Below are 12,377 nucleotides of genomic sequence, written 5' to 3' on the forward strand. Positions count from 1 at the left end.
GCTTGTGTACTCTGAGTACTGCATGTCATGTTTAAGAAGAGACTGGACTGTAGGGGCGTTTAGTTCAGGACGATCAGAGAAGGAGTCACCGGTCCAGCTGCTCCTCCTGCCATCTGATTACAACCACGGCCTGCCAGGAGCGCCGCAGACGCGTGCTGGTGATTAATTATGGTTATTTTTAATTTTACACTTGGAAATGTCAGCCAGCTGATCAGGTAACAGGTACCTAATCACACCGTGAGGACTGAAGTTATGTCTTCAATTAGTGAAGAAGCCAGCGGCTCCTGAAGCTTCAGTGACCTTTCATTGATAAAGAAAGAAGCTGTGATTGAATGCTGAGTATGAGCACGCTGAACACAGACCACAGACTGTCTAAAACCTGGACCTAGTCTCTGTGATGTCCCCGCAGACTGTCTAAAACCTGGACCTAGTCTCAATGACGTCCCCGCAGACTGTCTAAAACCTGGACGTAGTCTCCGTGACGTCCCCGCAGACTGTCTAAAACCTGGACGTAGTCTCAGTCGCTGTGGACGTCCCCCGCAGACTGTCTAAAACCTGGACGTAGTCTCCGTGACGTCCCCGCAGACTGTCTAAAACCTGGACGTAGTCTCCGTGACGTCCCCGCAGACTGTATAAAACCTGGACGTAGTCTCTGTGACGTCCCCCGCAGACTGTCTAAAACCTGGACGTAGTCTCCGTGACGTCCCCGCAGACTGTCTAAAACCTGGACGTAGTCTCTTGTGACGTCACAGACTGTCTAAAACCTGGACGTAGTCTTCGTGCACGTCCCGCCAGACTGTCTAAAACCTGTGTGTTTGTGTGCGACAATAAAAGAGTTCTTATCTTACACTGACCTTTGTCCTGAACGCAACCGGAGACGTCCCTTAAACAGGATGACTCGGCTGATTGAAACTGAATGAAAACTCTTTTACAAACAGAGACACTTTATATTCATCAGATAAAAACTGTTGATGTTTTTGAATCATTGAAAACATATTTACATGTGGGAAACATTTCATAGATGTAAGTAAATGAATTTGAATGTGTGCAAACTTAAAATCTGAACAATGATTCAAACATTTTTATGATTTGGACTTGGATCAGCTTTTTTCCCTTTTAAGACATAAACAGATGAATATAATGATCCTCTTGATCTCTAACTGCTCTGTTCCACTGTCACACACACCTTCAGTGGTAACACCTTTATTAGAAGTTCCTCTCATCATTAGTGTCAATGAATGAAAACCTCTTGTCAGTCAAAGTGTGTGTGAAGGTGTGTATGTGTGTGGTAGTATCAGTTTTTTCCTCTGTCTATCACCAGCTGTGAGTCCCTGAGTTAAATCCTCCAGTACAGAACAGAGCAGGAACCTCAAACCTCTCTGGATTGTCAGGAAGCTTCTTGTCTCTCCCTCGTCTCACACTGGTCAGATCTTCAGACAGGATCAGGTTTGATGAGTAGGTGTTTGGATCCAGAACCACAGGAGTGTAGGAGACCAGTCCTTCAGTTGTTTCCAGATGTTGACGGTCAGGTTGCCCAGGTGTTTGGGCCTCGTCTATCAGAGCTCCTGAGGGCAGCTGTGGATCACCAGCAGGGGCGCTGCTGATCTTGCACTGCAGCCTTGTAGTTGTGCAGGAATGAGACGTCTTCAGCTCCAGCTCGTCCTCTGTGGCTCTGACGGTGTCTGAAAGAGCTGCTATCTCCTGCTCAGAGCCTCCACTTCTCTCCATCACTGACTCTTCTGCTCCTCTCCTCCCTCAGTGCAGCCATCCTGGCCTCCTCTTCCTCTTCTAGAAACTGGTGAAGCTTCTTAAACTGACCTAATCTGCCTCTCGTGCGTCCGGGCCTGGACCTTCATGTGTTTCTGCTGTTTGATCAAACTTCACTTTAACTTCTTCAGAAACCTTTAACTTCTTCAAAAACCTTTAACTTCTCCTTTAAGGGCTCCAGAGTTTCCTGAAGGTTCTCTTGTGTTGTCGTGCAGCTTCATCGATGGGTCTGAACTGTGGTCGCTGTGTTGTTCTGAATCTCTGCAGACGACACACACCGGCTGTTTGATGGTCCAGACAGAAGAGTTTGAGTCTCTCAGAGTGCAGACTGCAGAGAAGCCTCTGAAGATCTCTGATCTCTCTCCAACAAGAAGGCCTCACAGAGGTTCTTCAGCACCAGGTTACAAGGTGGTTGACCCTTTGAAGATCTTCTCCTACAAACTGGACACTCTCGTGTTGGTTTCTCTGTCCACCAGCTCTTCAGACAGTCTTTACAGAAGCTGTGGCTACATGACAGAACAACAGGATCTCTAAAGACCTCCTGACAGACCGGACGCAGAGATCCTCCTCTGATCTGGAAGCCATACTGAGTACAGTCAGTCATGGTGGTCCCTCCACCTTCAGCTATGGAGACAAATGGTGTCCACTGAGGACGAGAGGCGTTCACACTCAGCATCTATCTACAATACGAAGATCAGGACTTTATTTCGGGTGTTGTTTTTGGTTTAAATGACGTCCGGCTCTGTAAACCTGTTTCATGCAGAGGATAGTGTAAGCACGTTACCTTTCGTCTGCTGAGCACCAGCTCAGATTGAACTGTCATGGCACAGAAATGAAATCACAAATCAGTGAGTTAATTACAGTTCTTCCAGAGGACTTTTCAAGTCAGTGTACCTTAGTGTGATCATTACAATCCTGGAAAGATCATTACAAGAGTCATGGGGAGACACGAGTAAATCTTTCTTTGATTTGTTTGTATCCTTCAGGGAGCTGGCACTGCGACGGATAAAGCCTAAAACACACTGCATGTTAGTCAGTGTGTCAGCTCTCACAGCCTCCGTCCTCGCTGCGTCACGGCTCCGATCGACTGCGGACTGTGTTCCACCGCGGATCGAGTTTCATTACAAAAACAACGTCATAAGGGGCGGGGCCGACCTGAAGTCAAGGTGAGGGGTTTTCAGGTGTAATCATTGATGACCCCTCACATCCTTTTATAAGGACACCAGAAAAAAGATGCGGCGTGGAATGTCATCCGCAGGAGTCAAAGAGACTACAGCCGGAAATATCAACACGATTATGCGTGAAGTCACGAGATCTCGTGTGTTCTCGTGACCTCTGTGGTCCGGTTGAGACACACCTGAGCGCATCACAAACGGATCATGTGTGAGTTGGTGGAGACGGCGGAGTACGCAGCCGTTCCTCATGCTGTGTATTTTAGGGGTCAGACTCTGACCTCTCCCGACCCACCGTGGGAACACTGAGAACACCTGAGGGCGTTGAGGTCCACCTGTGGCTCGTTGAGGTCCACCTGTGGGGTCGTAGAGGTCACCTGTGGGTCGTAGAGGTCACCTGTGGCTCGTGAGGTCACCTGTGGGTCGTAGAGGTCACCTGAGGGTCGTTGAGGTCACCTGTGGGTCGTAGAGGTCCACCTGTGGGTCGTAGAGGTCACCTGTGGCTCGTTGAGGTCACCTGTGGTCGTAGAGGTCACCTGTGGCTCGTTGAGTCACCTGTGGGTTGTCGAGGTCACCTGTGGGTCGTTGAGGTCACCTGTGGCTCGTTGAGGTCCTCTCCTGTTTCCCTGCTTTGCGTCAAAACAGCTCTGTACCGAAGTGTTCTGAGGGTTCTGTAGTCCTCTGTGACATCCTTTCTGTTTTTAGCTCATATCAGCTTCGTAGCAGGTCCATCCTGACAGAAGATCTTGCTGTGTGGTCTGTTGAGTTCAAACGTGTGACAATCATCATCTGATTGACGCTGTGCTTTCCTCCTTATGGTCGCACAGATGAAGACACTGAAGCTTCCTGATGTCTTGATGTTTGAAAGACAGAGCTGTTTACTCTGCCGTCAATGCTTTGATGCAGCTTTTGTTTTTTGATCAATAATTCATCGTGTTGGTGAAATGTACTTCACAAGGTCGGACTGGACCCCGCTTCCAGAAGAACTTCTGACATCGAGAGACGAGACAGTGTTTTAACATGGACACTGTTCCATTGTAAAGTCCTGGTTGTTTTTCCATGTTTCGCTCAGACAGGAGGGAGTGTCCACATTGATTGATTTACAGTCACCAACAGTCAGAGTGCTGCCGCTATGCATGCAGCTCGTGCTCGAAGAGGACGGTGTCCCACCTTCAGTGAACGCGTCTGGACCGAACAGAACAGAACCGGGCTGATGATGAAAGCTGCTAACTCTGTTCGCTTTAGCTCTCATGCTACTGATCAATGTTTCCATCAGAAGTCTGTCAGTCCACCTCGGTACTGTCTCGTTATCCCCTGTTTGGACTCAGAGGCTGTGCTCCAACCCGGTCCGTCCCGCTGCTGAGCCCGGTTCTGTTGCCTGGTAACGGCAGACCTCAGTTAAGCAGCAGTAGCGGTTGATACATAGAGTGGAAATCACAGAGTTGAAGCTGAGGACAGCGGTTACGTAACATTGCTTTAACGTTATCCTTTGCACGGCTCTGCTCCTGTTGCTGTTACTGGAGGTTTCAGAACGTCATGAACGGGCCGTGTGGACTCTGACTTTATGTTACAGCGTCATCCTCTGCAGGCAGCACAGGAGAAGATAGCGGGAAATGTTTTTTTATCAGTTCTTATGAAATGATTATTTGTAGCTGACAGTCCGTTCCTCTGTGCTCTGCCAGTAACTTTCCACTCTCCCTCCCATCTGCTCACGCTCGCTGCCGGCCAAGCCCCTCTCCTCAGCCAACTGTTCACCTGTGCACTCAGTGCTCCTCATCAGTCTCTAGCCACTATTTAAGCTACACAACGCCCAGCGTTACGTTGCTAGAATGTCTTTGTACAAGCCGAACTTTCCAGCTCCCTTCTTCGTTTCATTCATGGTCTGACCCGAATCTTTGTCTCTGCCCCGGTAAAACACTGACTGCTTTCTGTCCCCTGACTCTGAACCCAGCCTGTGAGTTTCCTGGTGTTACTGACTATTCGTCGGCAATCTGTTGGGGTCTTTGCCGCTCCGACTTCCCGTGGGAGATTACTCACGGCTGCCTTCAGAGCTTGTGCTTAGGACTTCTGAACTGCAGCTCCGTCTGAAAACTTTTAGAGAGACTGTTCCCATCTACGGCCTAGTGCCAAGAGTGTAATAAAGAAGAACTTCATCACAGTGAGATGTTCTGCGCTTTGGATCTGTATCGGTGACAGTAGCTTCACAGAAAAAAAAGGAAATATCTTTTGTGACAGGCTGTTTGTTTCCGGAAAGTGATGTGACATGAACATTTGGTGAATACTGAAATATATGAACAGACTGTGTACATCAGAATAGATTTGCAGGTAATGAAGCAGACTGAAGTGGTTTAATATCACAGACTCCGTTCACTCCTGTCCGCAGAGCAGAGTATTGTGTTGGAGGAAAATGGAAGCGTCTCTTGATGGGACGCAACCAGGGTGACAGCAAGAGACGCAACAGTTGTTCTGGGGATTCAAACTCTCAAAGTTCCCACAGTGGTGAACCGCCCAGTCTGAGTTTTGACAACACATGGAGCCTTTTTTTTCCAGGGACCTGGAAAAGACTGAAACACCAATGGTTAATTGGGACACACGAAGACACGTCCAGGTTTTAGACAGTCTGCGGGGACGTCTCAAGACTACGTCCAGGTTTTAGACAGTCCTCGGGGACTCACGGAGACACGTCCAGGTTTTTAGACAGTCTGCGTGGACGTCACGGAGACTAACGTCCAGGTTTTAGACAGTCCTGCGTGGACGTCACGGAGACTATGGTCCAGGTTTTAGACAGTTTGTGCGGGGACTCACAGAGACTATGTCCAGGTTTTAGACAGTCTGCCGGGGACGTCACGGAGACTACGTCCAGGTTTTAGACAGTCTGCGGGGATGTCCACAGAGACGACGTCGGGTTAGACTGTTGACCGCCGGGGGACGTCACGGAGACTATGTCAAGGTTTTAGACAGTCTGCGTGGGACGTCACAGAGACTACGTCCAGGTTTTAGACAGTCGGCGGGACGTCACAGAGAAACTTACGTCCAGGTTTTAGACAGTCCTGCGGGACGTCACAGAGACTACGTCCAAGGTTTTAGACAGTCTGCGGGGAACGTCACGAGACTACGTCCAGGTTTTAGACAGTCTGCGGGGAGTCACGGAGACTACACTCCAGGTTAGACAGTCTGCGGGACGTCACGGAGACTACGTCCAGTTTTAGACATCGGCGGGGACGTCACGGAGACTACGTCCAGGTTTTTAGACAGTCCTGCCGGGGGACGTCACACAGAGACTAACGTCCAGGTTTTTAGACAGTCGCTGCGGGGACGTCACAGAGACATACCGTCCAGTTTTAGACACTCGGTGGGACGTCACGGAGACTTGCGTGGTTCTGCGGCGTCCTCCATTATTCAGCATGATGATGTTCCGTCACGTTGCTCTGAATCGGTCGTGCTGCGTTAAATATTTATAGTCGTTATAAAAATACATCAGTACTAAAAACATGAGAATACATGAATATAGTATAGCTTAGTTTTGGACACCTGAAGAAGAGGTTTTCAGGCCAAGCAGTCAGCAGCTTTTATGGACCTGAAAAATTGGTGTTTTGGTGTGCTGGACTTCAGACCAGCAGGTGCTCTATCATCTCCACCATCTCAGCTCAGCGTCTTGTTGTATAAAACTCTTTTCAAACTGAAATACACGTAATAATACGAGCGCTCCGTAACCCAAAAACTTTTCCCCTCTCCCACAGGAGGCTGAGTTGGAGGCAGATATGGGTTCTCATTACAGACTCGGGAGGTTGATACAATCTGTAATAATTATGAGCAAAAAGACAGCGAACAGCAGTAATTGGCACCTGATATTCCCCTCGTCCTTCCCCTCCTCTAACAGAGCTGGCAATTGGAATAATCTTGACACAGCAGGGCAACACACAGAAAGTGTGCTTGAAGAAAAGAGCTGGGAGTCTGAGTAGAACGGGACAAATGAAACATTCACTGTCAAACACATTCAGCACGCTGATGGACAACGAAATCCTCTGCTGGTCCTCAACGTTGTATGTTTTGTTTTCCCTGTTATTAGCTCTCCCATACATGAACACAGGAACTGTCAGGACATTACAGAGAGACACTCTGTAATCTGGATTCAAGGCACACTGAGCTCAGTCCAAACCACAGACTAAAGAGACTGAGAAGACTACGTCCAGGTTTTCAGACAGCTGCGGGGGACGTCACAAGAGACTAACGTCCAGGTTTCAGACAGTCTGCGGGGGACTCACGGAGACTACGTCCAGGTGTTCAGACAGTCTGAAGGGACGTCACGGAGACTACGTCCAGGTTTTAGACAGTCTGAAGGGAGACGTCACAGAGACTACGTCCAGTTTTAGACAGTCTGCGGGGACGTCACGGAGACTACGTCCAGGTTTAGACAGTCTGCGGGGGACGTCACAGAGACTACGTCCAGGTTTTTAGACAGTCTGTGTGGAGTCACGGAGACTAAACGTCCAGGTTTTAGACAGTCTGCGGGGACTCACGGAGACACGTCCAGGTTTTTTAGACAGTCTGCGGGGACGTCACGGAGACTACTCCAGGTTTTAGACAGTCCTGCGGGGACGTCCACGGAGACTAACGTCCAGGTTTTAGACAGTCCTGTGGGGGACGTCACAGAGACTATCGTCCAGGTTTTAGACAGTCGGCAGGGACGTCACAGAGACTACGTCCAGGTTTTAGACGTCTGCGGGGACGTCACAGAGACTACGTCAGGTTTTAGACAGTCTGTGGGGACGTCACAGAGACTACGTCCAGGTTTTAGACAATCTGCGGGGACGTCACGGAGACTAAGGAGACTAACGTCCAGGTTTAGACAGTCTGGTGGGAACGTCACAGAGACGACGTCCAGGTGTCCTTTCATGTAGGAGGCTGCAGGCATTGTGGAGTGATAATGGTGCGTTCAGGGCCTGCAGGAAAGACTTCCTTGAATAAATAAATAAAAGGTTCTACATAAAACATGGGGGCTGTTACTGAGAACAAGTCGGTGTTGATATTCCAGCTCAGCTCCGTCTGTACATGACCTCACATTACGCCGTCAACGCTCCCTGTTTTTTTTCTTTTAAACCAGGAGAGCCCAAACTCCAATGATTACTACTCGGAGCTCCCTGTAAATATGAGCCTCACTTCAGCGGCCACACCAAAGCCTCGGCCTCGGGCAGCATTATTGAATGTCACAAGGTGCCGTCCCTTTTCGGCATCGAGCGTTCTGAGCCTTTACAACAAAACAACACCGTCTCTGCACTCGGACATTTACGCCGAGCATGCAGGTGGAATCCGTTAAAGTCCGTTCAGTTTCAGCCTCTGGGCAGAGAGCGTCCAAACAGTCCCACTGCAGTGTGATACCACAAGTCCAACACTGAGATCTCACCAGCTATTAGACGGGTTCAGTCCAGTTTTCATTGATGGAAGAGGCGACTGTCCTTTACGTTAATATGTTTTTCATGTTGGTATTCTTCTATAAATATGCGGCGAACCTCTACTGTTCAAACTTGGCTATTACAAATAATTTCCTCTATTGGCTGATCTGTGTCAGGTGACGTATATGGGTGGCAGCCCCCGTCGAGTAGGGGCTGTTAAGAAGCTAACGTTACAACAAACAACTGGCTAGGTCTGGTCTAGGCGGGTTAGGTCTGGGTTCTCTACAGGCGCTGGTCTTAGGTTGCGGTCTTAGGGTCTGGCCTTAAAGGTCTCAGGAGAAGCTGGATTTTCCAAGAGACGATGTTAACCTTATCAGTATGGAGTGAGGTGAAGGCCGTGTGCATTCAAAGTTCTTTCACATTCACTTCAATAAGTCTCCAGTGCCACAGCAGGGAAGCTCTGCCCAGATAAAACACCTCGCAGAGCGTAACGCTGTGCTAATCTCTGCAGCGTCGACATGAAGGAGGAAACCACGGAGGGAAATCCTCTGTGACCCCTGAGGCTGCTCCAGTAGACGCAGTCTCTGAGACGCCCCCGCAGACTGTCTAAACTGGACGTAGTCTCTGTGAACGTCCCCGCAGACTGTCTAAAACGGACGTAGTTCCATGAGTCCCCGCAGACTGTCTAAAACCTGGACGAGTCTCCATGACGTCCCCCGCAGACTGTCTAAAAACCTGGACGTAGTCCTGTGACGTCCCCGCAGACTGTCTAAAACCTGGACGTAGTCTCCGTGACGTCCCCGCAGACTGTCTAAAACCTGGACGTAGTCTTCGGACGTCCCTGCAGACTGTCTAAAACCGGACGTAGTCTCTGTGACTCCCCGCAGACTGTCCTAAAACCTGGACGTAGTCTCCATGACGTCCCCGCAGACTGTCTAAAACCTGGACGTAGTCTCCGTGACGTCCCCGACAGACTGTCTAAAACCTGGACGTAGTCTCCATGACGTCCCCGCAGACTGTCTAAACCTGGACGTAGTTCTGTGACGTCCCCGCAGACTGTCTAAAACCGTGAGGTCTCCGTGACGTCCCCGCAGACTGTCTAAAACCTGGACGTAGTCTCTGTGACGTCCCCGCAGACTGTCTCTAAAACCTGGACGTAGTTCTCGTGACGTCCCTGCAGCCCTCTAAAACCTGGACGTATCTCCATGACGTCCCGCAGACGTGTCTAAACTAAACTCTGACGTAGTCTCCGTGACGTCCCCTCCGCACACTGTCTAAACACTGGACGTAGTCTTCGTGACGTCCCTCGCAGACTGTCTAAAACCTGGCAGTATCTCTGTGACATCCCCGCAGCAGCTGTCTAAAACCTGGACTGAGTCTCCATGAGTCCCCGCAGACTGTCTAAAACCTGGACGTAGTCTCCTCGTGGACGTCCCCCCAGACTGAATAAAACGGGACGGTCCCATGACGGTCCCCCGCAACTGTCTAAAACCTGGACGTAGTCTCTGTGACATCCCCGCAGACTGTCTAAAACCTGGACGTAGTCTCCGTGACGTCCTCATCGTCCAGACTGTCTAAAACTGACTAGCTCTGTGAGTCCCCGCAGAATGTCCTAAACCTGCGTTGTCTCAAGATGTCCCAGGTCTCGTGGTATAGTTTATCTTAGATTACAGGTATTGACGAGTTTCAGGTTGTGTTCAGATCTCTCTGTAGATCGTATCTTGGAGTGATGAGCAGAGGAAGACTTCTTTTAAGAACTCTGTTTAAGGTATCCGGTTAAATGTCACGGCTGAAGAAGTCATCCGCTGAAGGCTGAAAGCAAACAGCTGGTTCTAAATAAAGTTTATATTTGGAGGATCAGTCCATTCATCAGGAAGGCTCGATGGATTGAAATGTTTTCCATTAGCATCGTCACGTTGTGATCCAGGACCATTAACTCTGACACTAAATGTCACCTCCGTTCTCCGCTCGCGCTCTTTGAAGCTTCAAATGCAATTTGAGAAATAATCACATCATTGTCAAGGCTTCACTTTATCGCACAGCGAGATCTCACAGCGGTGCTGTTGATTAACGACTCTCTTCGGTCAACAAAGAGGCGGCGAGGAGCTGCGCCCGGCCATTCACACCGAGAGAGATTCTCAGAAGAGGAAGAGAGCTTTGTTGTGTGGCGAGATTGAAAGAGCTCTGTGGGAGGAAGCGCTCCACACCTCAATCCCCTTTGTTCGTTCTCACCTGAGGATCGGCAGGAGACTGATGGACTGTTTCCTGTTGGTCTCCATAAGTAAAGCACAGCAATGTGTGGTCTCCTCTCTCTCTTTGTCCTCTCGGTAAAGTAATTAAACCATAGGTCTTCTAAAACATGACAATGCAAACAGCTTTGACTGAATAAATTATAAATACCGTACTGGACTGTTCTGGGTTCAGAGGGAGGAGCCAGACGGGAGAGTCTTCACGTTCCCAACCCCCATCACAGATGGTCATGAGCTTAGGTAGTGACCAAAATAATGAGACTGTGGATCAGCGGCCGAAGAGAGAAAACCGCTGACCCTTCATGTCAAGAGGAGTCGGTGAGGTGTTGCGGCGATCTTCCGGGGCGACTTCTTCTGGAGTTGATCCCAGATGTCTACGAGAGGAGACCCAGAAACCTGCTGGAGGAACAACATCACCCATAATAACTGGGAAACGCCTCAGGATCCAGGTGGAGCTCTGCCAGGTGTTTGCGCTGCTGCCACCAGTGACCCCGACCCCAAGTAAGAGGAAGGAGACGTACAGATGGATGATGAACGGCACAGATTTTACAGTATCATGGATTTTTCATTGGTGTTTAACGTAGCCAGATAGCAAGGTGTGTGTCAACAAATCAATGCCATGCTTGCAGTTGGCGCTAGAGCCTAGTGTCAGCAGTAAACATGACTGGACCGAACCGAACCCTCCAGACACAGAATGACAGCCACCAGGTCGTTGTTCTTGGCGGGTTTGGCTCCTGCATCCCGGAGCAGGTAGCTACATTAGCACTTGCCAAACCAACTGGGATCCTCGGTGTTAGCGTTTATTACAACTTAGCTTCATAGCTCTAACTGTTTACCTGATCAATTGTTCCATCAGGAAAGTCCTTGGAAAATCCCCACCTCGTGCAATGGGTTCATGGTGTATCGTTGGTCTCAAAGGCTGTGTCACAACCGGTCCCCCAGGAGATGAAGCGAACTGACTCTGCTCGTCAGATGAGGCATAATTAAGAAACGGAACTGGATCATTTCTCTGGTAAATAAGCTGCTCTCATTGCGTCTCCTCACCGGCCGACGCGCTTGACCTTTAATGATGACTCGGCCGGATGTGTATGGTACCCTTTGATTAAAAGGAACAGAGAGACAGGATAATTTGCCACCCATCGAGGTAGGGGGGTGGAGGCTGAGATTCTATGCAGGAGGCGTATCGGTGGGAACAAGTAAACAACAGAGATCAGAGTCAGGCTGGGAAATCAATTAGCACGGTTAGAAGACAGAGGGCATATAAAAACACTCGACGATCATCGACGTCATTTCCAGAAGCAAGCATGACTGACATCACTTTACAAATCACAGTAAGGAGTTCAGATTAAACAGACGTGATAGTTTTTCTGATCATGATAATGTATCCGAACAAATATACTTCGAGTAAACAGCTGGATGTATTTACCACAGTGGGATTACACTCTGAACAAACACCGATTTTACATGGATGGTACCTTTACACATAAGTACGTTCTATTAGATATTAATAATTAGCATCAGGCTTCATTTCAGAACTCAGTTTTGTCGTTTGATGAAGTCGGTGATGCTGGTTCTTTAATATTTTCAGTGACTCATTCAAAGTAAACAGTTGATTTTCTGAATGTTAAAACATGCTATTGTAACATGAAGCTCGGCTGGGGTTTAAATTTCTGGTGTACAAGTCGCTTGTGCAGGGCTCCAGTATTAATTTACCACTGAAAGCATGCGACCCTGACTGACGACTGTACAGGACGGGATTGGACTGTATGTAACCTTCATAATCCAAACAGACGAAG

At 49.0% G+C, this 12,377-nt stretch overlaps 1 pseudogene; it reads right to left on the reverse strand.

Moving 5' to 3' along the window:
* Window positions 1-1,685: 1,685 nt before the first annotated feature.
* LOC113745819 (tripartite motif-containing protein 35-like) overlaps window positions 1,686-12,377 on the reverse strand; it is a 14,778-nt pseudogene continuing 4,086 nt past the window's right edge.

Source organism: Larimichthys crocea, chromosome VI (assembly GCF_000972845.2).
Source record: "Larimichthys crocea isolate SSNF chromosome VI, L_crocea_2.0, whole genome shotgun sequence".
Taxonomy (NCBI): Eukaryota; Metazoa; Chordata; class Actinopteri; family Sciaenidae; genus Larimichthys; species Larimichthys crocea.